Source organism: Chenopodium album, chromosome 9 (genome assembly GCF_948465745.1).
Source record: "Chenopodium album chromosome 9, dcCheAlbu1.1, whole genome shotgun sequence".
Lineage (NCBI taxonomy): Eukaryota > Viridiplantae > Streptophyta > Magnoliopsida > Caryophyllales > Amaranthaceae > Chenopodium > Chenopodium album.
In genome coordinates, this window is record NC_137842.1 from 23,422,565 (window position 1) to 23,441,022 (window position 18,458).

The 18,458-nt window shown below is 40.4% G+C and overlaps 1 non-coding gene across 1 annotated transcript; it reads left to right on the plus strand.

Moving 5' to 3' along the window:
- Positions 1 to 1,971: 1,971 nt before the first annotated feature.
- Positions 1,972 to 2,078, plus strand: LOC145561064 (small nucleolar RNA R71). The gene has a single exon (XR_014093648.1). It is a non-coding gene; the product is annotated as a small nucleolar RNA R71 (small nucleolar RNA).
- Positions 2,079 to 18,458: the final 16,380 nt, after the last annotated feature.

Genomic DNA, 18,458 nt, shown 5'->3' on the forward strand with positions numbered 1-18,458 from the left:
TCCGAATTGAATGATGTTCAAAGATAGTGAAATATGATTTTTGAGCCTCGTATTTTTTATTTAAAATTTAGATGGTTGGATATATTTTGAAATTATCTTTCCAATGATATATTATAATACTAATTTCTAGCAATAACGAAAAAAAAATATGAATAAAATATCAAACTCTATCCAAAACTGACACCGTCCAACTATTTCAGCCATATCTTTTATTCTACAAAATATTTTAATCTAATTCCAATTGGGTTAGAAATTTACAACAAGTGCTTTCCAAAGATATCTTATTTATCTTATTCCAATTTCTGGATCAAAAGATATGATAAAAACAAGCACCGCAAAACTGCTATCTATTGCAAGAGTATTACTTCGATTCGAATTCTTATCTTTTCTTGATTCTTCGACCCTCTTTTTTCCTTATAAATAGAGGTCATATCACCTCTTTTGCAATCATCAACAAGCTTGGTCATCAAATCATTCTCTTCTCTTCTCTCTCTCATATTCTAAGCCATAAACCTATATTTTTAATTACATTGATACTTCCCCTAAGCACTCCAAGGAGTCCATACTTAACCTGAGGTTCTATCCTTAAACCAAGGCGTGAAAGTTATAATTAACTAAGGGTTTGGACCAAATAAACTCTACTTTTAATTTAATTTCCATTTGATTTATATATTTATTGAAGTTACTAACATTTTATTCATGATGTAGCAATTTAAGGAAACGCGAAAAGTGAGTAATTTATCACTTAATTACTCTTATATTTATTCTTGTTGCTATTATCATGATTAGCTTTATTTATATTTGATTTGACTAACAATTTATGTTTAAATTGCTTCCAATATTCATGCTGATTATATTAAATTATTTTGATCACCATATTGCATGTTAAAGGGAATTTGTAATTGAAAATCACACCTAATAAGATAATTTGGTCACCCGGCTTAGGTTCCTTTTTAATCTTGTTGTTAAATCAAGTGATCACGATATTTTAGAATTATATGTTGCATTAATATTCAACAAATTTAGCCTAATAATAGTTTTTAAGATCGCAGGAATCACTTTCACTTTAAGAATCGATAGAGGCCTATACGGGCGAATGTGACTCCATGACTTTCTTAGTACCATCATCCCTGATCCTCCTTTCATGGTTCCTTACCATATGGAGTTAGTAATCTCATGGATTATGAATAGGTTGTAACCTTCACGAGTCAATTGTTGTTGCCTACTGTTGTCCCTTTTCATGGTTTCCTTATAATGATCCTTGAATGGTTTACAAGTTCCTTAAAAACTTGTTGGCGACACCCTTCTTTCCTTTGTTCCTAATCGTTTTCCCTATTGTATATCTCAATTCCCATTTCCTACGAGTGCCAAGCATATTCACAACATGCTTTATGTAGACGCACTTTGAACGACGCCTGCAACGGAATATCGACGAAATCTTATGACTAATCATATGCTGGACTTTGTTAACTCTTGTGTCCTTTTTTATGATTACTTTTATTCCATTTCCTACGAGTGCCAAGCATATTCACAACATTCTTTATGTAGACGCACTTTGAACGACGCCTACAACGGAATATCGACGAAATCTTATGACTAATCATATGCTGGACTTTGTTAACTCTTGTGTCCTTTTTTATGATTACTTTTATTCCCTTCTAATTTCTTTCTTATTTTTCTTTTCTTTATTTTTTCCGTCCTTTTCTCGTTCTCCTTTCTTTGTTTCTTTTTTGTTATTTTTTCGAGGGGAGTAAGTCGGGAACCCTTTCCCCCCAAACAAAAAAAAAATAATAACGACATATATACAAAATATGTGTGTCATATGTAAAACAAAAAACGATAATAAAAATATATGTACAACTGTTTCCAAAATAAAAAGAGATGAAAAAATACAAAGGAAGTCAGGATGCTTGGCGTCTTCCGGACGGCTTCTGTACACCCTACATAGTCCAAACAAAGTGCCATTGTTCCAAATTATGGTGGGGGCATTCTCTTTGTAAGTCTTTTAACCTCTCCCAAGCCTCATAAAAAGTTTTATCGGCTTCTTGGGCAAAGTTCTGAATTGCACTCCGTAGTATGGTTGTTCTCTCTACATGATAATACTTGTTATAAAATTTCAAAACAAGTGTTTCCCAGTCAGTTACACCAAGTGCAGTTCTATTTAAACCATTAAACCATAATTTGGCTTTACCAGTTAAAGGAAAAGGAAAGAGAATCTCCCTGATTTGGTCTTGTGTGACCCCAGCTTGCCTGATGGTATTACAATACTGACAATAGTCTGCAATATGAAGTTTTTGGTCTTCACCCTTAGCTCCACTAAATTGCTTCCTTTCTATCATCGTTATTAATTGGGGTTTAATCTCAAACTATACCCCATCGAGAGCCGGAGTGGGAGTAAGGTGTGGAAAGTCTGTAAGCTTTGGTTGTGAGTAATCACTAAGCTTCTTTGGAGTCGTCATCTCTGATTCTGGATCTGATGATATCTTTGAATCGCTAAAATAAGTTGGAGGATCTCGGTGATTATTATTATCACCAGAATCCGCCAGAATTTGCTTGTAAAGATTCTTCTGTCTATGGAAGGATCGCTCGATCTCAGGATCGAATGGGACCTACCTCAAAGAACTAAAAAAAAAACTAAAAGCAAATATGAGACCTTCCTTAAAGAACTAACGTTCTCTGAGGCAAAAAGAAATAACCTAGACTACAAAAATAATCATAAATAAAAATAAAACCGTTTGCACGGCAACGGCGCCAAATTTTGACAGGGTAAAGTCGTATCCCCTTAATCAAAAGTAATTCCTAAATCCTCTAACTAATGTAGATAGGGAAGTAGGGTTGAATCCACATAAAAACGAGTCTTTCTATTCCTAATTAATTAATATAATCTAGATTATAAAGTAACCAAAATATAATTATCAAAGGAAACTAAACTACAAAGAATAAGAATAAGGAGAAAAATAGGAATAAAAGGCGTAGGGCATAGGTTCATCAATAAATAATATTCCAGGGTAAAGCATAATAATCGATCATCAATGCATATTTTAATCAGATCATAAAGGGCTTTCGCTACGTATTACAATCACACAATTAATCTACCGGTATTAAATCTCATCTCTCGAATCTCGACTTAACCATTTATAAATTAACCTGCCTATTGAAACAAGACCTAAACATTAATTCTTATCTATCGAATCTCGAATCAATATTGTTAAACTCATGCATAAAAGCTCTGCGCAAATCTAATCACAGAGCACTCAATCAATCAATAGGAAATTAATCTTAGCATTGACAATAAACAACAATAAATTACACATTCATATTATTTATGGATCCCCACAAACCCTAGGAATAAAACTACTTACACATAAATAAAACTAAACTAATCGAAGCAATAAAACAAGACATGATCAAAGGAATAAAATAAATAACTACGATTAAGAGAAGAGAAATTGTTACCAAAGAAATCTGGAATTAAGAATAAAGTTATGAACAAAGTATATGAGAGAGAAACTAATTTAAAAGCTTAGTAGAGATTGAAAATCTAAGAAATAATTAATAAAGAGTAAAAGAAAGTACTAAAATTGCTTAACGGAAAAGTATTTATACTAAGCAAGAATCCTAAACTAAAACAAACTTAATCGCCGAAAATTAACTCCTTAAAATAACACGCGCCCGATCGGGCTAAAGGATGCCCGATCAGGCGCGCCTTTTTCTCCGCGTACTCTTCTAAACAGTCGCGCCCTATCGAGCTATCAGCTCACCTGATCGGGCGCGCCTTTGGCCACGCACCAGCACACTCTCGCGCCACGCCTGTTCGAGCTAAGCTTGCCCGATAGGGCCCTTGCTTCACCTCGAGGCTTGGAACTTTAATTGGGCTTATTTATTCGGCCCAATCCGGATATCCACTTAGAGTCTTGATCATTCAGTCCAAATATCTTGGTATCCCAATTACCGAGCCCTTAATCACTAGTTCGATGACTCTAACCGGCCTTGCGCTTCAAAGATGGTCGTGCTCCTCTAATTTTCGTAGTTGATCCATGAAAACCAGGGAAAATGCTCCAAAAGTGCAATTTCCTACAAAACTCAACCAAAACTACGAAAACACTAGAAAACACTAATTAGTAATAAAAGTGGCTCTAAAGAGCCAAAAACACTACCGATTATGACCAAGGAACAGGGGTAAAATACTATATAAAATAGACATATCAGTCACCGAAAGGATCTTTTGGCGAAAGTCGCCGACTCAAGTGGCTCGCTTATTCTTAATCATGACCAGTCAATGGCCGATAGGAAAGCGAGCAACCCCAAGCATCATGGGGACTAGGAAAGGCAGTTACGAATAACACCAAGCCTATAAGAAACAAAAAATAATAAGGAAAAAATAAAAAAGGTGATTGAAGGAAAATTTAAGGAATAAGCACGTACCTCAAGGTTATGACAATGCCACGTGAGCGAGATCTATGGCACCTCCGTAGCTGCCCAGGAATCCATCACCCGGGTCGCCTTGCTCATAGCTGTAAGCATGCGGGCATACGACACCTTCGTTCAACTCAAGTTACCTACCTGCCCCAAATCTCTGAGGCAAATAAGTAACCCAATAGAGAAATGATCTATCCGATCACTAAAGATAGTGACGAAAAGAACGTGAATAATGTATATCCGAGCCAGCTGCTCAGGTGTACACTGCCGATCAACCTCATCAGCCGACAACTCATCAGCATGAACCAAGTACGGACAAGACTGTGCGTACATCTGAACAGCCGCCGCAAAACGGTCCCCCACGAGGTCACGCTATCTCTCGTTTGACCCCTTAATGATTTCTATAGCTACGGGCTCACCTCCAAAAGGAAAACCCATAATCAAAGAGAAATCATAAGGGGTAATCGTCATCTCTTTCCATGGAAAGTGAACAGTGTTGGTGGAATCCCACCAAAACTCCAGCAATCTACAAAGGAATGCTGACGATGCAAGCTGACTTGAAAAATCCCGAAGAGCCGCCAGCTTTGGGTTGATTCCCTAAAGCTCCACAATCTCCTGTACCACCTCGGGTAAACTCTCAAATGGCCTCACAAGTCACCAGAGCCGTATCGACGCATGTTAAGCTCACTCTAAAAAATAGCACAAAAAAGTTAAAATATGGTTACAGCTTGTTTCGAAGACCAGGAGAAAAGACGAAAAAAATGGAGGCGTAAGGGACTCACAATGCCGCGCCAACCCTTGATCGAGACGTCATAGTTTGGGTCCCACTTAAGGACCCTAAGGTCCCAGTTGGAGGAGCCTCCAAATCGCATCCTTTCGGCGACGTCTATCACCTCCGACGTGTTATTCCTGAACCTCTTTACGAGGACAGGTCACCCTCTTTCGAGGGCAAACCGCCTCGCCAGGGACGGGTTCTCCTAGAACCTTCTTGGCATTGACGAATAGAGGCAAATCCATGCTATGAATGGATAAAGTTTCTTTATTAGTTTATTTTTCTAAACTAAGATAATATATGTTGTTTAGACCCATTTCGGTAGCATAACGGCTACAGAAAGGGCAAAACAAAAAAATTTAATGCCACCCATACTTGGGGGGTACGATACATGCAATTAAACTAAGTAAATGGGGGCTTCTAACACCCACAAAATCCATCCTATACCAGTTTTAACTAAGAATTAAAGAGATCATAGTCCTAAATCTCAAAGAATCAACTATTCCTAGGCGAATAATAGTATCACTAACACAATTATCGTCTACCAAATAATCTTGAAGTTTAAACATGGCAAAAATAAGCTAAGTGTTCACTTTAAGCCAATTTTTGGATTTAAAATTTTTAAAACATTACTTATAAAGATATAATTAGTTCTAATACTATAATTACTTCATAATCAATAATTATAACAAAATGAGCAAGCAAAATAATAGGTTTTGAACCAAATTCAAAGAAAAGTGCAAAAAACGTACTCAAATGATGAAATGCTCATATATATAAAAGGTTCAATACTTAACCCATTTTTCATGAAATTTGTTGCAATTCACTCCTTAAGCATAGCATAATAACATGGAACAAACAATTTCAAGAAAAATGGATCGATAAAAAACCCCCAAATTCGAAATTTGGGGTTTTATGGTTCGAAAATCGTCCCAATTAAGATCAAAATTGAACAAATTTTGGCAATAAACTTACATTTGAATTTGGGAAAGGTAAATACAAGACAAAATCTACTTCCTTGAGCTTCGATAAACAAAAAAATCCAAGCTTCTTAGAGAGAGAGAAGATCGAAAATGGTGAAGGAAGAAGAAAGATAGTGCGAACTGAAAATTGCGCTCAGCGATTTCTTTTTGCTGATTTAAATGTCGTGCGCAACCAAAAAAGTTCCGTGTGACAAACCAGCGCAACTCAGCACAATGCGCGCGCCTGGCCAGCGCAACCCATAGAGTTGCGCGCGGATATTGGTCACTAAAATGACCAGTATACAGATTTTGATCCGTTTGATTATTTTAAACGGTTTTTGCTCGTCATTTGACGTAATGGTGCGCAAATCATCAAAATATTTTTTAAATTGCTTTGCATTTTGTAGTTTGATTTCTTCTTTGATATTTTTTTGCATCATTCTGCATGCACACCGTGCTTTGTGCCTTCCCTTAGCATACGTTTTGAATGTTTTTCGTAAGAGTGTCTTAAGACGTTTCGTAATGGTGTTTTACGTAAAAGCTCCAACAAACAGATATATCATTTTACAGTACTGACGTTATAAATGTCCGGCTTTTCTTCGTTTTTCACGTCCATAGCAAAAAGGAAGGCGTCATCATACAGCTGTAGGCGTCGTTTGAAGTGCACCTACGTTAAAAGCATGTTGTGAATATGCTTGGTACTCATAGGAAGTGGGAATTGACATATACGATTAGGGACAAAAAAAGTAGGGAGCCGCCAACAAGTTTTTAAGGAACTTGTAAACCGTTCACGGATCATAAAAAGGCAACCACGAATAAGGGACAACGAAGGCAACAACGATTGACCCGTGAAGGATACACCCCATTCATAATCCATGAGATTACTAACTCCATATGGTTCGGAACCACGAAAGGAGGATCGAGGATGATGGTACGAAGTGAGTCATGGAGTCACATTCGCCCGTATTGGCCTCTACTCGATTTTTATATTGAAAAACATTCCTGTGATCTCAAAGGCATACAAACAATAATTCAATTCGCTCCAAACTATTATTTAACTAAATTGGTTCAAAATTAATGCACACATAATTCTAAAAATTTGGTGATCACTTCAATTAATAACAAGATTAAAAGGATCCTAAATCGGTTGTCCAAATTATCTTATTAGGCGTGATTTACAATTACATATTCCCTTTAACATGCAATATGGTGATCATAATAACAATAGAATAAACATTAATATTAAAACCAATTTAATCACAATTCCAACAACATAAAAATCGTTAGAAAAAATAATAATAATAATAAAAAGAGCATGATCCTTACTTTGAATCTGTTTGCTTGCAACTACAAAATAATAAACGAGTTAGTAACTTCAAGGAAATAATAAAACAATAGCTAAATTAAATTAAATAAAATAAGGTTGATTTTGGGGCCAAACCCTCAAACGATTCTACCTTTCACGCCTTGGCTTAAGGACATAACCTCGAGTAAAATATGGACTCCTTTGAGTTCTTGAAGAAGGAATTTTGAAGTAAAAAGGGTAGGCTAGTGTTTAGGTTAATAGCATAAAAGAGAGAAAATAAGAATAATAAAATTCTGGTTGCCCCGTACATCAGAAATGAGGGGGTATTTATAGGGAAAATGTGCTGAGGGAGCACACGGAACCCTACAATGATAAAAACCCTAAAAAAGTATCCCGTGACAGGGTCAGACTGTACCGTCAGACGGTACACTTTCCCGTGACACGGTACAGTTTTGGAGTGACGCGGGAAATTTTCAGAAAACGGAATGAAAAACGCGTTAAGGGTTTACGCGGAAAGGACACGGAACGTCCCGTGTCACGGCAGACCTCCCGTGTCACGGGAACCCTTCCCGTCAGACGGGAAGGGTTCCCGTGACACGGTCAGACTGTACCGTGACACGGTCACTTCCAGTCCATTTTTCCGTCTAAATTCATTTTTAACCCTAATTTCTTTCGGCTTTTTAAGTGCCGATTGATAATTTCGGGCTTTTTTCTGACTTTTATTATTCGGGCTAAAAAAAGAAAATAATAAAATAAAAATAAATAAAATGTTTGGGCCAAAAATAAATAATAAAATAATAAAATAAAAAGGTTTGGGCTTAAAATTAATTAATAAGCTTGGGCTAAAATTAAAACTATGCTTTTATCAAACATCAAGACTAATCCATGGACCTTTCAAAGGTATGAATTTAATAAAATACGATTTTTTAAGCACTCTCGGGATTAAATACTAAACCCGACCAATAGAGGCGGTGAAAGGTTATTTATCATCGGGTTTGGTTTTGGGGAGACATTTTTAGGTGTCTATAGAAGCCCCCACTTTGACTTAGTTTGTAGAAACGTTAGTTTCGAAAACGATAGTCAAAATAGTCGATAGGGACGGAGAATGATTTAAGACGTTCTGCGATCCTAAATCTTTCTGTATACGCCGATACCTGCAGAAAAATGTTAATTCCACAGATAAAAGAGTAACGGGATAGAATACGTATCTGGCACCAGTGTGTCGGTGACAAACGAATTTGGCAGCTTCCTAAGCTTGAAGGAATCTACCGAGTGACATTGGTTGAAACGCTTTCCATGCTTGAGGAAAGCTGACTGAAGAGTTTAGCAGTTTCCTAAGCCTGAAGAAAGCTACCGGATAATACCTTCCATGCCTAAGGAAAGTCGACGAACGAATTTGGTGTCATTCTATGCTTGAAGAATTCCACCGATAATGCCTTCCATACTTGAGGTAAGCCGACAAAGGAATTTTGTGGTTTTCTATACTTGAAGGAAAATCCACTGATGATGCTTTCCATGCTAGAGGAAAGCCGACTTGGCGGTTTTCTATACTTGAAGAAAAATCCACCGATAACGCTTTCCAAACCCGAGGAAAGCCGACTTGGCGGTTTTCTATACTTGAAGAAAAATCCACCGATAACGCTTTCCAAGCCTGAGGAAAGCCGATGATTGCTGAAATTAGTAAGTATATAGTGGTTCGATTATCCCCGAACGTGGGCCGCAGATGATTCACAATTTTAAGCCGATTATCCGACCGTATTAAATGCTTAAAATGCCGAAAAATAGGTTCTGACGCTTGTCAGGGGTAAAATGGTAATTTTAGTCCCCCTTAAATATCAGTTAGAATTTTTCGCGCAATTCTAGCGAAAAATAACTGCTCAATAATCTCAAAAAATCAGTCAAACTAGTCAAAAAGCCAAGAATATTCCCTGACCAAACGCAGAATCGCCGTGCCACGTCAGCCATTTGCCGTGACACGGGAATTACTTCCCGTCAGACGGGACTAGAATCCCGTGTCACGGGAACTTTGTCCTTTTTTTTTTATTTTTTCTGCTTTTTGAATCAGTCACGTGTAAATGATTGCAACGGTTACTCTTTTTTTTTTTGTCCTTTTCTGTCTTTAAATTCGCATATTTGCTTTCACACTTCACCATTTCATTGCTCATCTTCATTTCTCCATTTTTGCTTCTTGCTTACCAAAAATCGTCGCGCCACGCTTAAGGTTAACCGCCGGCCGTCGAAGCTCACCGTGACACGGTAACAGCGACCGTGACACGGTTATTCTGCAGATCTTACTTTTTCCTTTTTTTTTATTTTTGCTGCGGTTTGCTGCTGTTCTTCGCTGCTGCTGTTTGCTGTTGCTGTTTCTGTCCCAGAGCTGCCGCCTAAGTCGTCGGAGCTCCGTTAGTTTTGAAGCTCGCCGTGACACGGGACTGCTTCGCCGTGTAACGGTTATTGTTGACCGTGTCGCGGCAGTCGTGCTGGTGGCCGGAAGTTTTTTCGAACTTTGGAGTTCGAATTTTCACCAATTTGCTATAATTTCTCGATATTCTCCTCATTTTCGACCCTCTACAAACATCCATGTGAGTTTCCTTTGATTATTGCTTTGAATTTGCTTCACATAAATAATTTCATGACGAACCCTAAAAAATCAATTAGGGGGTTTTTGATTTTGAAGTCTTATGTTGAAATTCTTGCCATGATTTTACTTGTATATGTATACATGTGTGTTTGTGAGAGATTTGAGACAAAAATTGCATGATTTGATGGAGAATTGGGCAAATCACCATTTTTGGGTGCTACTTTGTGAAATAATGTTCATGTCTTGCTCTTGAAATGGTGAAAAAATGGTGGTGAATCTTGTGAAATGATGTGTTGATTCATACTTTGCATATATACTATATTGTCATGGAGAACATAGTATCATGCGGCTAGGAGAACTGTAGTATTAGTTTGTCATGGAGAAACTAAATACCATAATTTTGCTAATTTTTAGCCTGGAGGTTAAAATTTAGCATATAATTCAAAAATTAAATAACTTAGGAAATGATGCTAAGTATATTTATTTTTATTTTTATAAATACGCAACTTAAAATGTTTAGGAAATGACGCTAAACAATTAGATTTTTATAATAGCATGCCTAGACGACGAGATTGCGACCTTTCTTCCCGCGGCCGGCGTCGGGCTTTTCGGGAGGACACTCCCACTGTCCCTGAGGGCATGGATGACGACGTCTTAGAGTCCGAGCCTCGGACTTTTACGAGTAGGGGTAGGTGGGTTCCACCTCCGTGGACCCCAGACCAGTTGGTTTTCTGCCGTGAAAACCACGTCTCTCACCGCGCACTCTTCGGCATAGTCGATGGCACACTTCGCCAGCATGGTTCCGGAGCCGGCGATTTGATCCCTCGACTTCACCAGGTTATTACGAGGGATCCTGCTACGAGCGCCTTATGGGAGTCGGCTGGCTTGGTGGATTTCTACGCGGCGGTTGTAGGGTTTCGCAGCCCCCGGGGTTGCGGCGCGACGGTCGTTCGCGCATTGTTGGAGTATTTCTGGGATACTACCAACACTTTTCACTTTGCTTGGGGGGAGATGACGGTGACCCCCCTAGACTTCAGCATGATCAGCGGACTGCGCTTCACTGACCGAGCTGTAGGCCAGATGTCCGATCTATCTTGGACATCGGCTGAGGTAGCTGATTTGTTGGGTCTGATTGTTCAGCACATCAGGACCCGACCGGTGTCTCGAGGTGGTCCTAGGAGTGGACGATCGAAGCTGGCTTCATTTCTAGCTCACGGCTTCGGGATGGAGGATACGACGGCCGAGCAGCGGGTGCAGATCTTCATCTTGATCCTGATCTCTATGACCCTCTCTCCTGACAGGAGTTCACGCGTGCTCCTTTGCTACCTTCCCTCTTTGGCCGGGATCCCCGAGATAGGATCTTATAGCTTGGCCAGTCTTGGGTACGCGGATCTTCTTTTGTCACTCCGTCATGGCTGCCGGCAGCTGAATGACGAGTCCCCTATCACCGTTTATGGCCCGTGGAGAGTCGTAGAGGTGATGATCTTTTCCCTTTTTGTTTCATTTTAGCTTGTTCGACTCGTGTGCTAAATATTATTTTTGTTGCAGCTATGGTTCTACGAGTACTTCCCAGGCTTGGCTCCTCGTCGGCGTCGGGGAGCGGTCCATGACTTCCCCGTCGGGGCCAGCTGGCGCGACCGAGGAGAGTCGCGGGTGAAGTATGTTCCGACGCTTCGTGGGCTACTACACCGAGGCACCTCTTCCGTTGGTGTAAGGATTAGTTTTGTTGCGTTCTTTCCTTCTGATGTTGTTTCTGTTGTTTCACGCCTAACTTTTTATGGTTTCCAGGTTCCCATCGATGTCCAGTACCGTCCTTGGGCCGGGATGACTGATCTACCCGAGGCCCTGCGTCTTTCAGTGTACCGTACCATTTTGGTTGGTACCGGGCGCTTCGTCTGGTATTTGGGGGAGCGAGTCGTCCGTCAGCATAGCGGCGATCGCTTTGTGGTGCCTTCATCCTCGCCAGAGTCGATGCTGGACTCTCGCTTGATCAGAGAGTTGATCAACAGGGGAGAGCGCTACACTCTTCCATGGCAGGAGCTCGTTCACATGGAGAGCAACTATGCGCGGGATTTGCTTCCCTCTCTGGCTCCTCCACCCCGTCTTCCCGAGGTATGATTTCTTTTGAGAATCTTCTTTGCTAATCTCTGTTTTAAATAGTCGAATAACTTGATTATTCGATCATATTTTCAGACGACCATCCACCCTGTGGGGAGGATTCAGATTCCTCCTCAGTCTGTCCGCTACCCCGGGCCGATTGGTATCACGGAGGACCATATTGCTGACGAGCCGGAGGGTTATAGACAGGCGCAGGAGTCTCTGCCCGAGGTCTTTGAGCCGGTGAGTTTTCTTCGACGAATTATCCGCCCTTTTACTGCTGCTTATTACTGATTTTTCTTTGTTTTATCCTCAGCCTAACCGCCCGGAGATGATGGGAATCATGAAGCTGGTGGACGCGCTGAAGTATTGCATCATCAAGCTTCGGCGTGGTGCGAGTTGTCGGAGCTCTAGCGACGTTCTTGCGGTATCACTTATTTTTTTTCATTTCTACCATTTGTTTTATTTTGCATTGTTGACACCTTTTGATTTTGTATCTTTCAGGAGCGACGGAGGTCCCGCTTGCGCTCGAGGCCCAGAGGCTCGGACGAGGAGGAGCTTGGTCGTGGTAGACGATCTTTTGAGGCTCACTGGCGTTCTCAGCGAGAGCCTCAGACTACTCAGCCATTTCAGGAGGCTCAGTGGCAGCAGGGTCAGTCTTCTCAGCATTTTTCGGGCCAAAGTCAGGGGCAGCGTCAGTCATTTTCACAGCCTCCAGTTCCCGAGTTTGGGTCTCCTTTGGATCCTGGTTCATTTTCAGCTCCATTATCCGGGATTCCTCCACCGCTGTCGGGCTTGTTCTCGGTTCCGATGTATGGGACGATGCCTTCGCCGACGATTCCAGTATCTTTGGGCCAGTCTACTTCGTTTTCCGGCTGGACGGGTCCTGCCTTGAGCTTGGCTACTGCTGGGCCTACGGGGACTAGTAGGGACGCTACTCCCCGTACTCGGATGGTCGAGGGACTCTTCGGTTCGCCGTTCCCATATACACAGGGTGGACCACTTGCACAGGGTGGAGATGAGACTGATTCTGGCTCTAGGGACTTTTGACCGAGGGTTTTTTGTACATACTATGATGACACTTGACATATTTATGTATTATGAATCTTTGTACATTATTTACAGTTTATATATTTATTATTGTGTGTGTTAGTGTGTATTTGAGACTCCTTGTTTGTGATCGTGTATTTATTAACGACACGACGAAAAGACATAAGTGGAGTAATGGAGGGTACCGACCTTCCCCAAAAGAAAAAGAAATAAAAATTACTTTCCCCAAAAAGAAAAGAAAAGAAAAGAAATAAAAATAAAAATAAAAACAAAATGATAAAGAGATAAAAATTATCTTCCCCAAAACAAAAATAAAATAAAAAAACAAAACCAATATAAAGAAATAATAAAATAAAGATAAAAATAAAAAGGTGAGAATTTTATTAGAAATAAAATTCTCAGAAAAAGCTGAAAAATAAACGTTAAAGATAAAAAATTATAAAAAATCCGGATAGATACGGGAAAAGATGAAAAAAAGAAAGCGCGTAAAGTGCCGTGACACGGCACTGTTCACCGTGTCACGGCAAAACCTGCCGTGTCACGGCAAAAGTTCCCGTGACACGGTGGAATTTCCCGTGTCACGGGACGCGTATAAGCCAGCGGTTTGTTTTACGCGTATGAAAAGATAAATTCCGGGCAGTTTCGAGCGCTTTTGCTATAAAATAAGACCAGATTATTCACGATATGCATAATTATGAAACACAAAATAATTTAGAATTTCATATTTCAATAATCATGTCTCAGAATTTTGATAATACATTGCGCGACTGGTCTTATTCTTTGACCAATGCTGAAAAAAGAGAGTTAGAATTATTTCATGTCAGGGGTTTGCTAGCCCTGCTACACGTAGCTATTGAACATGATTTTCTAAGGGCAGCATTAGATTATTGGAGTCTAGAAACACACTGTTTCAAATTTGATTATGATGAAATCTGTCCTCTGTCGGAGGAATTTGGTGCAATCTTTGGATTTCCTGCTAGAAATCTTATTGCCATGCCTACCCTACGTGAATATTATTACCAAGATTTTGAACACCATCTGAATCTAACGGATCCAGATTTAAATAGAATTGTTTGTGGTAATGAAGTAGACTTAGAAAAACTTGCTAATTTATATTTTAATCGCCCTATCTCTGAGTCTTATCATGTATATCGTAGAAGGGCATATATATTTTTCATGTTTAGCAAGCTACTATTTGCAAACGGTAGGGTAGGACATGCTTGTCTAGCGTCTGTGCTTGAGCATGTTGAATCCGGAAGATCTCCTATGCCGACGTGCCTTGGAGAAACATTTCGTGGTCTTGACGAGGCAAAAGCTGACCGGAAAGCCATCAGGAAGGGCTCTCTGGTACTAGTGCAGGTAAAAACACGCTCCGAATAGCCCCCGTGACAAAAAACAGCCACCGTGTCACGGTGGGTGTCTGCCGTGACATGGTTAAAACTGCCGTGTCAGGGGAAAATGCATACTTTTTTTTTTTTTACGATTAATTTCTTTTTTTTTTTTTTTACGATTAATTTCCTTTTTTTTTGGCATATTTGGTTGATGGAGCGTTTGGAATTATTTGAAGCCCCCGACGATATTGAAAAATATGGCCCTAACGACTTAGTCCGTAGGAAAAAGAATTACTCTGCGAACATGTCGTATGAAGATTGGAAAAATTTCTTTGCAAAGAGGGAATTTTCCATTCGTTGGGTGGTGCCTTGGTGGAGGCTTACTAGGATGGTTGGCACGAATGAAACTCCATATTGTCGTGTTCCTAGTATCTCCAAACTGACCTTTTACTGTCCCTCTCGACTGATGCGGCAGTATGGACTTGAACAAGTAATTCCACGCTATAACAATAGTCCTCGTGAAGTATCGTTGCATGAAAGTAACGTTCACAAGTACGAGGCTTATTGGATTGGAAGACCTTTGTGGACCGTTCCTGCAAGTGACCAAGCTCCTCCTCCTTTATCTAGTGCATACAAGGCATGGTTGAATCCTAGAAGTAGGAGGGAACGATTTGGATCACGCAAGTCTGATGTAAAGAGTCGTCTTGGAGATAAGAAAGCTCCCCTTAAAGATCGTCTAGGTCCGAGAACACAAGGAATTGAGTTTAAGACTCCTAAGATTCCAAGAAAGAAGACCTATGTGAAAGGAAAGGGTAAAGAAAAGATGGTGTATAGGGAGAAACAACCGAAAAAGTTCAAGAAAAGTGAAAGGGGTGAAAGTTCGACTAGGGGTGTGACGGTTCGGGCTACAAAAGACACACTAATGGTGAAGGCCGACCTAATTGAGCAAGAGAAGGATGTTCCTAAAGAGAAGAGATTAGATCAATAGTGCTTTACATTTTATGATTTATAATTTTTATTTAAAATAAGGCATATGATGCCAATACTTGTAGTCGTATTTATTTTAATAATAGCACATTTATTTCAGCCTTAAAATAAAATTATATTTATTATTTATTTATCCGAGTCAAGGAGTCCGACGCAATGGAAGAACGAAAATAAATACTCGAACAATGAATTCGCAACAAATGCGCCAATATTCCAAAAATAAAACGGGAAATCTGGAAGTCCACCGTGTCACGGTGGAAGGGTCCCGTGACACGGTACAAATTCCCGCGTCACGACAAATATTTATTTTTTTTTTATTTTTTTTTCGCTGACAGGGGGGTGACGTGGCACGGAACACTGTTCCCGTCAGACGGGATGAATTCCCGTGTCACGGGAAGTTCCCTTTCCCTTTTTTTCGTTCAGCGGCTGACGTGGCACGGGACACTGTTCCCGTCAGACGGGATAAATTCCCGTGTTGCGGCATTTTCTCCTTTTTTTTTTTTTTTTTTTTTTTTTCCGTGACGCAATGCTGAACTGACGCGGATATATGATCAACAGAGGGAGGATTTTTTTATTTTAAAGTGGCCGGGCCCCCTTGAGGGGTTCCCTACGTATCCTAAAAAGGAATCAGGCCAAACATAGCTCTATTAGGTCATGAACCCATGCGACTAGGCATAGAATTTCTTGAGTTGATCCAAGTTGGTTAAATTATGGAAGCCGTTACCGTCCATGTCTACTAATTGTGCTGCTCTGCGCAGACAGGATGGCTTTAACAATGTACGGGCTTGACCAGTTTGGTCTGAATTTGCCTCTTTGATCTAACACATTTTTACGAAGTGCCTTAAGCACTAGGTCACCCTCTTTGATATTTCTGGTCTTGACTTTTTTATTAAAATGTCGTGCCATACGCTGTTGGTAGGTTTGGACATGATGCAAAGCTGCCAAGCGTTTTTCATCAAGCAAGACCAGTTCGTCGTATCTTGCTCTAATCCAGTCGACTTCATCTAGTTGGCTTTCCAATGCGATTCGAAGAGAAGGTATCTCGAGCTCGATTGGTTGTACAGCTTCAACGCCATAGACCAAAGAGAAAGGGGTAGCCCCTGTCGATTTACGAACAGAGGTTCGATAACCCCAAAGGGCGAAATGTAGCTTACTTGGCCAATCCTTATAATTTTCCGTTATCTTTTCGATGATGGTTTTCACATTTTTGTTGGCCGATTCGACTGCTCCATTTGTTTATGGTCTGTAGGGTGATGACCAGTGATGTTTGATGTGATATTTCTGTAATAATTCCGCGCATTCGGCTTGGAAATGTGTTCCATTATCACTGATCATCTCATGTGGTACCCCATAGCGGCATATGATATTTTTCTCAATGAATTGAGCTACGTGTTTTGCCGTCAGCTTGGCATAAAAGGCAGCTTCGACCCATTTGGTGAAGTAGTCGATTGCTAGGAGGATGAATTCATGCCCCCCTTGTCCTGGTGGTGTTATTTTTCCAATGATGTCAATGCCCCAAGTGGAGAAAGGCCATGGAGAAGTATACGTGTAAAGGAGCGAAGGTGGAACATGCTGTAAGTTTGCGTAGATTTGACACTTCATACATTTCTTGACGTACTCGTGACAATCTTTCTCCATAGTAGTCCAATAGTAACCTTGACGTTGAATCTTTTGGACTAACATATACCAGCATGAAGGTTTTCCATGGTTTTATGTGCTTCTTTCTTGGCTATACATAAGAGATTCCTTCCTGTTGCAGTTCTCTTGTGGAGTTCTCCCCTGATGAGCACATACTGTGAGGCCAGGAGCCTCAAAGCACGGCGTCCCCTTTTATCAGTATTAAGAGGATATTCTACTCTTGTCACATAATTAAGGATGTCTGTATACCATGGCTCTTCATCTTCTTCCTGTGGTTCTTGTTCATCGTCAAGTGCGTGAACATAAGCTGGTTCATATCTTCTCTCTATGGTCAGTGGCATTCTGATTGTGTCAGCTGGAATTCGCACCATTGATGCTAATTTAGCTAGCGCGTCAGCGAACTGGTTTTCTTCTCTTGGAAAGTACGTATATTCCACTTCATCTAGTTGCTCCGTGAGAGTTTCTAGATGAGCTTGATACGTAGCGAGACTTTCACTTCTCACTTTCCATCTCTTAGAGATTTGGTTAATGATTAGTGAAGAATCACCATAGATTCTGAGTTTCTTAATTCCCAAGGCAACAGCTGTTTCTAACCCCTGATTTTCTTAATTCCCAAGGCAACAGCTGTTTCTAACCCCAAAATGCATGCTTCATATTCTGCGGCATTGTTGGTGACATCAAAGTCGAGCTTCATGGAAATTGGATGTGTTCTTCATTGGGTGATACGAGTAAGACTCCTACACCACATCCTTTTTGGTTTGATGGAGCGTCCAACTATCGTCTTCGGTCATGAGTAAATCTTCATCAGGGAAATCGTACTCATCTTCTTCTTTTTCAGCTTCTTCTAGCGGAAAGTCTGCTAAGAAGTCAGAAACTGCAGAACCTTTGATGGCTTTTTGTGGCACAAATCTCAAGTCAAACTGAGCCAGATTGACTATCCACCTTGATAATCTGCCGTTGAGTGTTGCTTTCTCGAACAAGTATTTGAGAGGATCCATCTTAGACACGACATGCACTGTATGAGTGAGCATGTAATGTCTTAGTTTTTGTGCGGCCCATACAAGTGCGAGACACAACTTCTCGAGTGGCGTGTATCGCGTCTCATATCCTTGGAGTTTCTTGCTCAAGTAATAGATTGCATTCTCCTTGCTTTCGATCTCTTGTGCTAGCATTGACCCCATCGTTTCTCTTGTGACCGTAAGGTAGAATCGAAGAGGAAAGTCAGGTATTGCTGGCGCTAGTACGGGTGGATTTGCCAAATACTCTTTGATTTTGTCGAAAGCCTTTTGGCAATCATCATCCCATGTGACTGGGA